Here is a 15,363-nt window from a genome sequence, read left to right on the forward strand (position 1 = left end):
TTCCTACCCGAGCGCCCGTGGCTACTACATTGCCTTCACGAGTAGTCGCAGGGCCGGCCGTGTCGTCGGGTGCTCTGTGCTTCATACGCGAAGAGACTGGCTCGAACAAATATGCAGGTACCCCTAGTTTCTGACCCATTATTATAAGGGGATTCAAAAATTCGTGGGACCGCACCGCTCAGGGCTTCGCGAACTTCTTGCTCGTTTTGCCGATCGACGTTGTTGGCTGTGACGGAAACATAGCTGAGTAGGTAGATTTTAAGAAGAAATCAAGCAAGCTGAAAGCATGAAGCGTTTTCTGCGCGCGGAAGCGCTCCGCACACTCGCCGGTCGTGCATTCCCGTACGGCGCACGAAACGGCTCGCACGCACCACGCATGCCACGGCAGCGACCGCTCTTCGCTTCCGGCCAGAATCAAGGCCGTCGCCAAAAGCAAGCGAACGTGCGAGAGAGTGGATGAATAGTCTGGTGAAAAATTGTGCTAGGGATTGTCATCCAAGGTGATTTTGAAAGAGGTTATCGAATTTGTATCGTTTGTATCGCGATGCGGAGCGCCGACCGGTCGCGCAGCGCGTCGTCGGCAACCTGCCCGAGCACGAGATGCGGCGAGAGGCCGACGGATGGCGTTACCTGCGCGCAAGAATGAACATAGCACTGATGGCTAGACTGACTATCAACGTGGAAATAAGGTTCGCACGCGAGAAATGGGATGATAGTGCGGTGAAAAACTGTTTTAAGGATAGTCATTCGCGATTGTAGAGGTAGCAGTGACCAAATATCGGTCTCGGTGCTAAGCATAAAGTTCCCAACCTCCGAGGCGATCCGTGCAACCGAAGCTGGCTGGAGCTGTTCGGGAAGGTGTTTTAAATGCAGAGCATTTCAGTAACTCACGATGTCACCCGCGTTGGCGTCCGTAGTCCGCATCGCTCCCCGTCGGCATGGAGGCCCGTCGGTCTGGCATTGGATTGGATTGGCTTGGATTAAATTGGATTGGCTTGGCTTGGCTTGGATTTGGATTGGATTGGATTAAAGTGGATTGTGTTGGATTGTGTTGCGTCATAGCCGCTCCACGTTGCGTCATAGCCGCGGCAGGGGGTTCACGGCACGTTTCACGTTTCACCATCGACTTCATCGACAATGTCTACGCGGGAAGAGAAGGCGGCGCGGCGGCGTGCTGCGGATGCTGAGCGCAAGCGCCGCAAGCGAGCCGCCGACGCCGAACTTCGCCAGCGAGAAGCCGCAGCCATTCGTGAACGTCGGGCGGCGATGCGGGAGGGAAAACAAGCACAAAAAGAACAGAACTCCTGCTGGCGCAGTTTCCGGCAGGGGGCGCGCGAGCACTGCGAAGGCGGGAAATTTGAAATGCGTCGGGTGGTAGCAGTGAGCGGATAACGGCGCTACAGCCCATTATGGCGAATCAGTGCTCTGCATTTCCAACAGTTTTCACGTAGAGTGGAACGGCTGTAACTTTTTCTATAAAGTTCGTCGTCGACAAGTGTGCTGCGTTTTGGTTCCGCTACCTTTCGGGTGACCACAACAGTTCGGTTCTCCTATTCTAAAACTGCGTTTGTGCAGCACTGACACGTTCCCCTGACCCGGCGTGCAGCGACCCGGCACCAGCACCTCCGCGCGACGCAGCGACCGGCCGCTCGCTAGCTGCTGCTTGTACGCATCGCAGGCCGCTGCACACAGCTTGTTGTACCGCCTGCCCGAATGCAAAAACCAAGTCGCACATGCGAAGAAGAGGATGATGGTGTGTCGAAAAAATGTACCAGGAGTTGTGACTAGCGCTGGTGGTAAAAGCGGCGAACCAATATCGGCACAACTTCCCTGCACCCGAGAAGCATAAGTCGGCCATGAGTCGTCGGGGGAGAACCTCTTTCTCAAGCTCGCCGCGAGAGAACTTGTTGCGCTTATACTTCCCTCAGGCTCTCATATTCTAAGGAAAGATTGTGTGAACTCTCCATTCACCAGAGGTCCTTCTGGCCCGTATCTGAACGGGAACAGAATGAGATCGATGAGATCTTCAGGCCGAGCGGTCACAGCACTTCCGAACATGACGTCATCTGCAGCCGGCCAATCCTGAAAGGCAGCCAGTGCTCTGACCGCGCCGCCGGGCAGGCGTCGTTTATTTTGACGAAAAGAGATGGTTTGGGTGTATTTACACATAAACATGTTTTTCGAATTCAGCGTCAAGAAAACCATAAAGTAATGCCCCCAACAAATTTTTTTGAAAAGCTCTTCACCAGCCCATTAAGTGGGGAGCTTACAGTGACTTCGGAGAATGCTGTAGGTCCGGCGTAAACGGTTGCTCCTTCCCCCGCCAACAATGCCTTCCTGGTTCATGCAGCTTGGGTACAACAACGCCATCTGGATTACTTCTTTCGCGTTTAGATGTGTTCTATGATATTAGATATTTCACTCGTTACATGTGTATAAATACACGGGGATGTTAGCATATATATACAGAAGATTGTTTAATACATTTTCTGAGAAGTCTCAGATTCTGGAACCGATATATCTAATATCTCTAATGAAGGACTGAGGTTGTACCTTCCCTGCAAGGCACATTGTTTATTTACGGTATTCTTCGCGAGTTCATCTATAACGTACCCAATAAAGCACGTGGATTGCCACCTTGATTGGCGGGCTTAATTTTTATTTAAACATCGCCATGTTTTCATTTGTTATGGTCAGCGGAAATTTCCCGGACAAATAAAGCGCGGTTTCTTTTAAAAGTGGTGAGCATCCCAGCAATTATCCCTTAAAATTTCCCTTAGGCGGATAGTTAATGAGCAACAGCGCTATAGGAAGTGTAGAGTCATGCTGACTATTTACAACGCAAGCTTAATTAATGCTTACGACCGAGTAGAAAGCTCTGCGTTAAAACGTTTGGACAACATATCCACAGGAGAATGCTCCCGTTTTAATGTTTAGTGTTGCAAACTGTTAACACTAATGACTGTTTATGTCCGAGTGAGGAATTCGTTTGTATGAAGGTTAAGATAGACTCACTCGTTAAAACAAGTCATATCTCTTGCCATGACCCTTCGGCGCAACAATGCTTATGGCAGCATGCGCGGAGAACTCCGGCATGTACCAGAATATTGTTGTCTAAGGCAGATGCAGACACAGTTCTTGAATGCAGTGCGCTTGGGGGAAAAGTTGCGTGCTGATAGATTTTACAGCACTGGCCGGAGTTGAACCATGGTATACAAAATAGCTCTAAGCCATCGTATTGGAGAAGCGTGCCAAGCACCTTAGGCACTTAAAGCACCACATTTTAGTTCAAAAGCCCATTGCATAAATAGGGCCGTACTCGCTTGCGCAAAGCTTTATCCGGAGCCCAGGGAGGAAACGATAACAGTATGCGACAGTCTGTTGGTTCTCCTAACGTCACGCTTAGAGCTGTAACGACGGCAATCGGTATAACCGCACATCAGACGTACCTTCAGTAAGACGTTGCTTGGCGTGTGTTTGAGGGGTTTCCTGAAAGGTAACTTCAAGTTTACATGACGTGTGCCTAAACAGAGGACCTTAAGCCTAACGACACACTTAGCAGTTTAACGTCGACAGTCAGGAACCATTAGAAGAAGTACCCATGGTACTAACTGTGCGTAAATTGCGGATGTACCGGTTTACGACTTCAAAGTGAAACATTCGGCCTAACCGAATTCGGTGCATACCCGATGGCTGCTGCTGATATTCTAGCGGAGCGATGCCTACCTCCTGGGTAGACAGGGTCCCACTTATATTTACCAAGGTGCTACTTATACTTTCATGTTCTTCATCTCCTCACAACCCCATGGGAATTATATTTCTGAAAATACTGCGCGGTGAGCCCAAAACCCAACTATGACTTCAATAAAACCTGCTTTTGGGCTAGTTGCTACGTACTGTTTTGGAGGCTTAGCCCAAGAAAAACGAGGACGGTGGCAGATGAGACAGGCGCCGTCTCGTCTGCCAGGCTAGTCTCGTTTGTCAGTGTCCTCGTCTTATTTGCGCTATACCTCCAAACCACCTCTGACCAGAGAAAAAATTCTCATCAACAATTTGGGAGCTCGTTCCGCGAGCACTCTTGCGTCCGCATCAAAAGTCAACCGAGTAAAACGTGAGAAGGCATTGGGGGAAAAATACCAACCAGTGCCGCTGATTGCCTCCCAAGGCTGCCTGCGTGCTGAGAGATGTAACTCGGCCCGAACACACGCTTTTGCGGCGACGCGCACAGAAGTACATGCAATTACGACTGAGACTAACGAGAGACGCGGCTACGGTGGTTATCTTTTATCGATGCTGTTTTTGCAATCTTCTTTTCGAAATGTGGTTTTAGTATGTATATACCTATTACGGCGCTCCGCTTCATGACCACAACAGAAGCCTACGCTTGCCTTAGATGCCCAGGATTCTGTTTTCTGGCGTCCCAACGTTACTCCGCCGTCTTTGGCATTTTCACTGTGTCGTTGACAACAGAGGCGGAAATAAAAACTACCACAGCAGCTGCCTCGCTTGTGATGATGCCGGAACGAACCAATAATTGCTTTCCCACTGTTCTCCACAGCGGCGCTTGTTTGCTCTATGTCAAGCTGCGAGCCCCTTTCATTCGAGTTAGATGTGCCTAGAACAGTGTAGGGGTATCACCGTGAAGCATTGGTGTTGTTGCGAGAGTGCCACTTCCGCTATGGTGTCCTTTTGTGAAGAACCACATCAGTAGGGGCACACTGTTCCTATCATAGACAGTCGTGTACAGTGAACTCTCGGCGCTCTTTTTCCACGTTATATACCCGCCATGTTAGCGCGCGGGCTAACGGCTGCAGGCATCGCATACATTCAATGTATTACGCTACGTCGTTACAGTTTGTCACGTGTCGTTTATAAAACTAGAATTTTGTCATTCGCATCCTCTGTTCTGATTGTTCCGTCCGGATTAGGACAGAAGTTTGAACTTACCAAATAAAAAACATCGATGACAAACGCAACTTCAATAGAAGCACTGGTTTGATATGACTGAGCTCGGCTGGATAGCCCCAAGGACCAGGGTAACCTCCGTGAGTTTTTAATGAGCAGGGAGCTGCTATTTTCTCCTTGCCGGTCGATGTATGCGAGGAGCAAACAGAGCGCTCCGGGATTTAGGCTTCCTGCAATCTTATTTATTCGTTAAGGTCCGCCAGCAGTATTATTGGCCAGCTTGCGTAATACTCAGTGAGCGTTTTGAAGAGTACGGGGACTTCAAAGGAAGAATACAAATGCCCGTAGTATTTACGGTGGTGCAAAAAGCCCCTTTCTGAACATGCACGTTCAGGCTTCACCGACGTGCGGGTAGTGACGAAACTCGAAATTTTGTTTTCTTCGATGTTGACCTGCCGGCAATTCATAACACGCGAGAGACCGCAGGTTGTTGTGACATGAATTATTATATCACTCTTCAAATGTGGAAAATCTTATGTAAGTAATAATTAAATCCGCCGAGTAGACGTTTTCGTGATTCCGTTCATCGGTAAGGAGGAATACGCTGGCATACTGTAATCTACTTACGGTCTACTAAGGTAGAAAGTGGACGATAGTGAAAAGACCAACTTGGCCTTCCGAGTGTTAAGAAAAAGAGGAGAAACAAAGCGTTAAACACATGAAAAATACGGATATTATTCAGCGCAACAAGGACCGCGTAAAAAGATGTAGTAGTTTGCTTTGTATTATGAAAGCAACCACGGAATTCTTTATACCACACAACAATCAGTGGTTAGCAACTAGTCTCTGGTGAACTGTCCAGCTAACATAATTGTACTGCAATAAAATGTAAAACACCTCTGTCGCAGATTACTGAGTATGACGAGTAAACAGATGGTAAAATAAAAAAAAAACATGCAGCTTAAGGCGTCTGTACTGATATGTTGCTCTTGCAACGAGGTCTAAATGTCTCATAACGGGCACCCTACTGCTGTTGCGAGGGTCAGATGGGCGGTATAGTGTTGAAAAAATGTATTGCGCAAAAAAACGCGGAAAGAGGGGGAGGGCAAACAAGACATCTATTTTCCTCTCCCGGGCAGCTGGAACCAACAATACCTGAATGGGAGAGGTGATTTGAAGGTCAGGTTACGATGGAATGCGGCTACAACTCAAAGCATGACACAAAATTTGCGGACAGGCCTGATAAACAGGATGGCAGAGTAGAAAATTGCTTGTTGGCGCGGTCTCATGAGAAAAACCAAGGTATGGAGAGGCCAAATTGTGTTAGCGGAAACTTGGGTAACAGGCCGCATCGTACACTCCGAGTCTACCCTTTTGTTCTCCTGTCACGTTGTTTATCAGTATACTTTTTGCGACGACTTCAAGATGATTTTTTGGATGTTACTTCCCAGCACTCTTGGATAAAGCAAATGATTTAAAAACTCACTCGCCCTAAACAAAATTGCCCATCAAAGTGTGGGGAGGCCATAACTAAATCAAAACAACAACAAAACACTAAATCTTAGAGAGTTACAGCCCACGGGCCAACCGCTTGTATTTTCCTATTTCCCTATGCCCGGCGGCCGTTATATACTGAGCTTTTGTTTGGCGAACGCTTTGACCAACCGTCTTTCACAATGACTATCAAACGCCGGAGAGTATAGAAGGGTTTCCGCCGCTTCTGCTCCATGCCTCATCAATGACTTGTCCCGAGTTCCCCCTGCCCCCGAAGCGACTCAGGCGTAATTGAGTCATCTGCCGACTTGGCCTGGACCTTTTCAAAAGAGCGTGGATACCAACAACGCTATCCCACAATTCAGTGTGGTTGATATAGCCCGCGGGTGCGCATTCCCATGCTTCTAACGTGATGCACGTTACAACGGGTTTTCCTTGACTGATATCTCCCAAGATATGGCGTTGTTTGTGCGAGAAAAGTTGGTACGGCGCAGGCGGCGTTCGTAGCGGTCTAATCGCCGTGGCAGTGAAGAGATTGATGTTGCATATATTCGTGGACACAACGGAGGAATGCGGTTGTTCATTGTTCGTCCTTCACCATCGGGTCTCCCCTTCAGATGAAAGGCACTATTCAGTCTGCTCTCGTATTTATTAATAAATAATTCCCAAAGACGGTTTCTTCTTCGAGCCATCACATTTTTCTTATTCCCATGCACTGGAAGTTGATTTTTGTGTTAAAGCACATAATGTGTGAGCATCTGTCCACAAAACAAGACTGACTAAACCTTGTTTTGTTGTCGCTTTTATACATATAGTATAAAATCAATTCATTTTACTCTACGTCAAAGTGATGCAAGTCACATGAAGGGTGCAAGTACCTGCCTCTAATGTGCGACGACTTATTTTGCTTCTCGAAGGAATTGTTAATTACCTATGTGTAATTGAGGGTAAATGCAGGTAGAGGAAGCATTAGTGCTTTCTAACATCATGCAGAAAGTGGGGCCCGTAATTTTATAGAAGATCGAGGATGTGTCTGGAACCGTGACGAACAAAGTTAAATCAGAAATGTAGGCACACAGCAAGCATCCCTCTTCTGAGGTATTCGGCCCTGGGCGATGTGGCAAACAATCTCGGTAGTCATATGTACCTTCAAAATAGGCTCAAATAAGCGTTTAAAGCACTGACGCTACACGTGGGCCACGAAGGGCGCCGTACATGGAGCGTCTACGGCATAATATAAACGCATTATTGTTCACTTGCATCAAATTCTCGACGAAAAGGCGTTGGCAATTATTTATTCAGTTTACCTCTTTATTTTGCACCAACAGCACCCACAAACAAGTCTTTAAAGTAGCCTGGACAGAAACTGGTTTTCTCTTCCAGGGATAAGCTAGGTAGACTAGGCAGTGCGGTGAGCAACAGGCTTGATTCCCGAGACAGTGTCTCCTCGCGTGGTTGTTTGATTAAGCCTAAACTTCAGTTTGTTCAGTGTATTACGAACGTTGTGTATTGCATTCCTATGTCCTGTGGGCGGGTGTACGTCCGTCAGACCTCCCGCTGTATCAGTGTACGCTTAAGGAAGCATCCTTCTTCCTTAATAGGGATACCCTACACACACATGGCTCTGCACTGTGCAGGCTTCGGCTGTAAACCATGCTTAACAGACACGCAGATGACTTTAAACCCAGAGATAGTGCAACCAGGGAATTTGCCGAAGCCTTCCATATCCGGATTAGGGGTTTGGATTGCATAAGTCACCCGTCACTGAGCTGTTACTTCTTAAAGAGAGGGGTTAGAAAAAGCAAAAGGGAAAAGATAAGAAAGGAAGGGGGTGGGGGGCGGTTGTCCTCATGTACTGCCGTACGCATGTGCGACGGTAACACGTGCCTGTTTTTTGGGTCTTGGCAGTGCTTTCAATTTTAAATAATACGTGCTTTCAATTTTAAATAAACTTTCAGTTGATAGTAAGCGCCGGTGTCGTTTCCCTTTCTCGTCCCTATGTCAGTTTGCGCATACGTTTCACTCATTGATGTTCACCAACCAGCTCGTCTCTCTATTTTGCTTCAGGAAAAACTTTCTTTTTTTGCAGCGTGCAATAGGAAACTACGCACAACATCTTGCGCAAATTCTACATATCTAAAAAACCAGAACGAATGATATAAAATTTGATTTCTTCGAAAGTCTGCTACGTCAGAAAAACAATCACGCCGATTTTAACGTTATTTTTGCCAGTTAAGCTAGCAAATAAGGAAACAGTAGAAAGAGTAGCGACTCGAACCATTTTCTCACACACCCTCTAAAGTCGCCGGGTCTGCCATTTGAGATTAATGGCCACCAACGAAAGCTAACCCCCATAAACATGACTGCGTGATTGCGGAGGTGCTGCTTGTTCTGCTTGATTGAACATTTTGAATGCTTACTGAGCCTATCAGCTGATTACTGTATTTTTGTGACTCCTACATTGACTTTACTGTTACGCTCCATGGCGGTATACTGAAAAGTTTGTGAAATAGCTAGAGTTTTTGGTGAAACCGCTTCAATGACAAAAAGAGTTCAGCGAATTTTTAATGCCACTGTTCTTCCAAATTGAACGGGTACGCCTGCTGGCTTCATGGCATCTTTCCCTCCTACTTCTTATCTGTTGCTCAGAACACTACCTATATATGTTCGGGATTTGTGCCAGGTTCAGTCTTTCGTCAAAACAAAAAATTCACACCATATCCACGGGGTGAATGATGATGAGTGGGCGAAGCTCCTGAGGGGAAATCATCGGTAAAACCGTGACTCTTCAGTGAAAGTTCGCCCAATACATCTGTGTCCGAACGTAACGTCTAGAAAGTCTCGCTTAAACCACGCGTCGGCACCTTGGGGCTGAGCTCGCCTGATGCGTTTTGCAGACGCCTCGCGAGCTCTCACTGCATCGGGGTCTGCCTGCCGATACGCGCGCTTTCTCGCCGCTTAGAGTATCTTTTTCTGTGCGGGTGAACGTTCGTTGAGGTGTGCGATGTATCGGTGCGTGCGTCCTTGTTTTTATTTTGTACAAATCCTACGAAAACTTAGGGTAGTAGCCAGTCAGTTCCATATTCTGCTATTTTGAGTAAAAATCTCATGTTTAATAATCATCAATGCTAAAAACTTGCGGGCATGGTACGTGTCTACTGTTATTGGTTGGGACCAAAATAATAGTAACACATGCATACAAAGAACGTTTATACAGGCTTTGCGGGGCTAAGTCAAAACACATGAAACAGACTACACTTGTCTTGCACCCCTGTGAAGATTCTCAGCCATCAGACACCTTGCCAGCGCGAGCGAAAATTACAGCAGAGATCTAAAGAAAAAAGAACTGAAGCACTGTATCCGAAGTTTAGGGACTACACCTGATAGGTGAGCGTGTCGGAGTGATACGTTTCAATATATTCACTCGTGGAAACTACAGATCAGAATAAAAGTAAAAACTAAATAGAAGGCACACTGAACATACTTCGCCCTTGTTTTGTGCCGTGCTACAGTGATGATCATGAATCACAACTCCTCAATCCTCCGCTCTGCAAAAAAATTTCCGCTGCGCTGAGCTACTTAAAAAAAAGACTTTTCTCCACGAAGGCTCTCAGCTTAGCCTGCATCCTTGTTTTGGTGTTTGCCAAGGAATACCGGCATGAGCCGCAACTCAAGGAATGATTTGTGGCTGCGGATGCTGTGGAGGCGTACAAAAGGGAATGTCAAATGACAAAAAAGTGCGAGGAATGTAGAGAAAAAATATTGTTTCTGGACTCTAAGGTTTTATAAAGCAAAAATGGTTAGAGAAGCAAGTGAAGCGCATAAATATATTTGCTTGACAGCGGCAGAGAATATTTCCGGAATGCAACGCCTTTGATGTATGAATGCACGCGTGACCTTGGCCGAACTTTCCTGGAAGTTTCCGCGGCATAGCAATACGAGCTTAAAGCAAAAAAAAGAAAAAGAATCGGGGACCTTTTTCTAAGGAACCAATCGCGTGCAACTTATGGCTGCTCTGATTCCGAGGCGTTGTACTGCTAAAAATGGCCTCGCGGCTTTGATACCAGGCTCCAGCGGTTGCTTTTCTGGAGAGGACTAATATAGCACACCCATCCCGTGCGCTGTTCTAAAGGTCTGCTTCTCCTTCTTACACTTTGTACTTCTGCATATCCAAATATTGGTTCCTGCCACTCAGCATAAAACGTGAATTTGAGGAGTAACTAACTATAGATAAGTTTCAAAATTATAAAGTTTTACTTCTTAATGTGCTCCGTTTCGATAATTTTAAGATTCTTCGAATTGTCTTGGAACGATCCCTTACAGCTATCTCTAACAAATTCGCTATTACCCCTTCACTCTAACAAATCGCCACCAGTGGATATCATGGCAACGATCAAGGACAACCAAATAGCACGACCAAATTTGCGAATTTCTTGAATGAGGGGGTCCAGCAAGCGATTAAAGGTAAAATAGAATCTGATCAGGAAAACAGCGCACATGCGTGCCTCGGGCTCCTTTGCCAGCCATATTCTAGTGGTAAAGCCAAGCTGCGGGGATTTCCTAGAGCACTTGCCCCAGCGCCACCCTTTAGCAAACAAACAGCCGCGTTCATTCCGACTTTCAAGGTTTTCCAGGCTATCCAACACGACAACTGCTACTTTCCTTTATACTCATCGAGCACGGTAACGCATTCACTGCTCGATATGCTGCAAATGTACGGGGATAACGCTAGCAAGTTTCCGCGTCTTTTTTTTTTTTTTTGCACCAAAGTTTTTCTACGGTCGTTACAGGGGATAGAAAGTATCAGTGATTTGGCCATGAATTAAAACTGCCGGTTTCATTTTCTTCCAGTCATTCCATACTTGCAAGCACGCAAATGATCTATGCCTCATTAGGAGTTTCAGAATTTTGCACGTCTAAACACACCAGCTCACTGAAACCCGACGAGACACATAGCCATTTCGCAATTAGGTTGTCTATATAAATTTTTATGCACGTGTAGCGCATCGACGAAGTTGCTTCACGGCTCAAAATTATAAACTACAAAAGAAAGGTAGCACAAACTTGCACTTTACACTCACGTTTGCCATGAACAACCTTTTTATCCCCCGCGAGTGCGAGCAACCACAAATTAGTGCCGCCGGGTGTGTTATTCATATTGGGTAAGAACATGTTCAGATTTCTTCCCATTCTCAAGTCTTGGCACGGTCAAGATTCTCATCTGATATAAGCAACGCCGCCTTTATGAAGATTGACAACATCATCTTTATTTCAGCGAATTTAACCAGTAGTGAAGAATCCCAATGATCCAGTAGTAATTCCGCGAAGTATCCGGATAACTGGTAATTATACTTCGATGACCCAGCTGAAAAGCCAAAGAATACTACTATCGCCACTTTGCTGAGCGTTACAGATCGCTGAAGCTTTTGAGTTCCTTTCTTTAGCGAGGGGATCGAAAAGTACGGGTCTGTCCACTTCCAGAACGACTGCGGTGTGGGCGTCGACGGCTTCCTTAAACTCCTGGGGTCTTATCTCCAGTCTTCAATTTTGGAGTTCGAAGAAGCGTACTACCAGCAGAAGCAAGGAGTCGTCATTGGCTCTTGCCTAGCCCCGGCGCTCAGTGACCTGTTTCTGACTCGGCTTAACCGGCGGCTGGAACACGAACTTCACGACCTAGGTGTTGTGCGCGTTTTCCGGTTCGTGGACGACTACTTTGCTCTTTTCAAGTCGTCATCCAGCACATCGGACGAAGACTCTGCTAGACGGGTTCCGGCAGTTTTCGAAGGGGCGCTTGGCTGCCTCACACTGACCATGGAGCTGCCACTTGAGCGTCGCCTGAGGTTCCTCGACCTGGAGCTGACGTTCTTGAAGGACCACGTTTGCTGGGTATACTCCCTCCGCTCGAAGAAAGCCTTGCTTCCATTCACCTCTGGTCACTCCAATTTGGTCAAGCGGGGCATAGCGGTTGCTGCCTTGAGGAACGCCCTTGTAAGGTTCTGCCAGCACTAGATACAGGAGAGTTTTGTCTCGCAGGTCGGGAGACTGTTCCAGGCGGGCTTCCCTGCATCGATGCTTTGTGGCTTGGCGGGAAAGCTTTTAAATAAGCAGCACGAAGGAGCCAGCCAGTCGAACATCGGACAGAAGCAAAGGCAGAAGATTGCCGTCATTCCATAAATACATGGGATATCGCATCGTGTAAAGAAAAATGCGGAGCGTGCCGGTGTGCGCGCGGTCTTCAGCGCTCCCAACAAACTCGGAACTATGTGCCGCATAGTTAACCGATGCGGCCCTAGGCCTCCTGTCTGCAACAAGAAGCATGCAACTGCGTTTGTGGAGTGTTCAAAAAACGTAGTGTATCAGATCCCCTTGAAGTGCGGCCGTGTATACGTAGGACAGACAGGGCGCTGCCTCAACGACCGGTTGCGTGAACATGCGGCGAAACTGAAGACGGGAACAGGAAGCAATCTGGCAATTCACTGTAAGACTGACTGCAAGCCAAGGGCTGCGAACCAACGTTCGAGAGGACCCGAGTGCTGCATTCATATCGCAAAAAAGAAGCACGGGAAGTGTTCGAGGCCTACGTCATAAAAAGACGGGGGACCGATGTGTCAGCAAGCCTTCAGTTGACCTTCTTGCGAGTGAGGTGGATTATCTGGATGATTAGTTAGATGAGTGCGGCAGCTGTAATCGTTTTCACAAGTGGTGCAGCCGTAATCTTTTTCACACTTGGTACAACTAGTATCACATGGTGTTTTTCATGCCTTTATAATCGCTTTCGGAGCGAATAAAGCTCAGTTCTTAGTGCGCCTCTTTCCTGTCTGTTTTCCTTCCTCCAGTTGTGCCCTGCACCTAACATGTTCCCATGATCTCCTTAAAGCGTTGACAAAAACATGAGAATATTGTTGAGCTTTACAGAGCTATGCGCTTTCGCGATTTTATGAAGCATGAAAAACTAAAACAAGAAGCAATGATAATATCTGACCCAATAACTGGCCCAATATTTTTGGCCGGAGCATATAAAGGATATCCTCCTGACAGAAAAATATCATCTGTTTCGCTGTTTCGCAGCCTAGAGTACTTCGGAGCGAAATTTGTGCAATGCATATACAGTAACACTAGGGTTCGAAAATCATATGTGGATGTTTTCTGCAGTAACACGTTGTTATAGGCCCTTTTTTCCGCAAATAATGCTCGGTACCTAGTAACATTGACGTGATTTGTGCCCTGCCACTAAAAAGAGCGATCCGCATCGGTTTTTTCTAACAGCCACAACGCCTGCACGTTGGATTAACAGCGGCTGGCTTCTGGATTCAAACCTTCCTTCGTCTGACATCGGCTCTTCGTCGGAAGAATCGAGTGTGGGACATTTTAGAGGGTACTGACAGTGGGAAACATAATTAAGGCAGATTGGCAGGTAGAGACAATTTCGCGCATGCTCCGCACTACACATTAAATTTTTTTGTCCCCAATGGCCAGAGAAAAAGAAAATTTTAATGCTAGCTTGGTCTCACCTGAGCTTCTTATGTAAGCCCCATACTTTTGAAATGAAAGCCAAGCGAAAGGTTTTTGCACAAGCAGACAGATCCATGGTTTTCGATTACCTTGACGATACTTACTCAGACCACGTATACATTTCTACTTTGCGAAAGCTTAAGTCATGGAGACCACCGCAAATCTGTATTTTGACAGATTCCACAGAGGCTCTGCAGCTTTTTAGCAGGGTTTTCCACCACTAAATGCAGCTGGTGCAATAGCTAAGCACCAAGGAATCAAACGACCGATTCACTCACTTTCACCTTATGTTGGCGACAAGGGCCATCGTAGGATAGCAGGCGTATGCGAAAATGTTTCGAGGACATCGCTCTGTACAGTGGGACAGCTCAAGGAAAAACTCGTCTCTATGGTTCTTTTGAAGACACCGTAATAAAATCTGTCAGGAATTTCTAACGGTGTGCGGGTTTATCTATTCGTGTTAGGCTGTGCACACAATATAAGTAGTCCACCTATAAAGCGCAATTGTGTGCACGTGGTGAATATAAAGTTAAGGCTCGTGTGGACACTCTAACTTTATTATGTCGTGTTTATATATAATTATTCTGTTCCGGACTTCCAATAAAACCTGCTGAGTAAGCATGCTCATAGTTGCGATTTATGTAGTAATGATCCCTTTTATTTATGGCTCCTAATACGCAACTAACGTATGTATCCCCTTCAGTGATCAATTCGTGAAATTTAAATTATGGTGGACGAAAACACGGCCGTGTGCCCGTGGGCTATATATTTAAGCTCTCGCGCCATCAAACATGGGTGCTTCTATTTCAAACGACCAGAGGTAATTAAAGCAGACTTCGGCTCTAAAGCAGACTTCGGCTCTCTGGGGAATGTTGTAGATAACGCGTGCCGAGGAGAATATCGCCGGAGGTTAAGGCCACATTATTTTAAATATAAATATGTCACCTAGTAAATGTGAATTATCTTTATGAGCTAAGGACTAGCATGTTTGCATTCATCACAAGATTTTCAACTCTAGCAGAACTTGCTCGAAGCAGAGCTGTTCTGCTTTAAAGTTTCGAAAATCGAGCGAGTTAAAACATGTATTTTCAACAAATGCCTTAACATAATTTCACTACTTTAATTGAAGGCTTGAAGATATTGAATCGCAATGAGAAAAATCTCGAACAATTTGTGCGATGGGCTTAATAAGTTTCTGTTCGAGCCATACCTGCATGGCAACCAGTTAACAGGTATTTACACCACCGAAATTGCTGCTTAACCGAATTAGTGTATACCAAAATACGCGAAACAAAGCATCTTAAAGAAGCCGAACTTTTACGGGAGGAAACATAGGACATATACAAGTGCAGTTCTGAAAAGGCGAATTCAATTAGGGACAGTTCAATATTCACCCCCATTTTTAAAGAAAAACATATAAACCCTTTTTTAAGAGAAGACGGTTAAAACACT

The 15,363-nt window shown here is 46.2% G+C and overlaps 1 long non-coding RNA gene across 1 annotated transcript in view; it reads right to left on the reverse strand.

The window, feature by feature from the left end:
• LOC144159598 (uncharacterized) overlaps positions 1–15,363 on the reverse strand; it is a 699,997-nt gene that overhangs the window by 34,755 nt on the left and 649,879 nt on the right. The window lies entirely within an intron of this gene.

Source organism: Haemaphysalis longicornis, unplaced genomic scaffold, assembly GCF_048455015.1.
Source record: "Haemaphysalis longicornis isolate Haplotype H1 unplaced genomic scaffold, Haemaphysalis longicornis Haplotype H1 scaffold_10, whole genome shotgun sequence".
NCBI classification, from domain to species: domain Eukaryota; kingdom Metazoa; phylum Arthropoda; class Arachnida; order Ixodida; family Ixodidae; genus Haemaphysalis; species Haemaphysalis longicornis.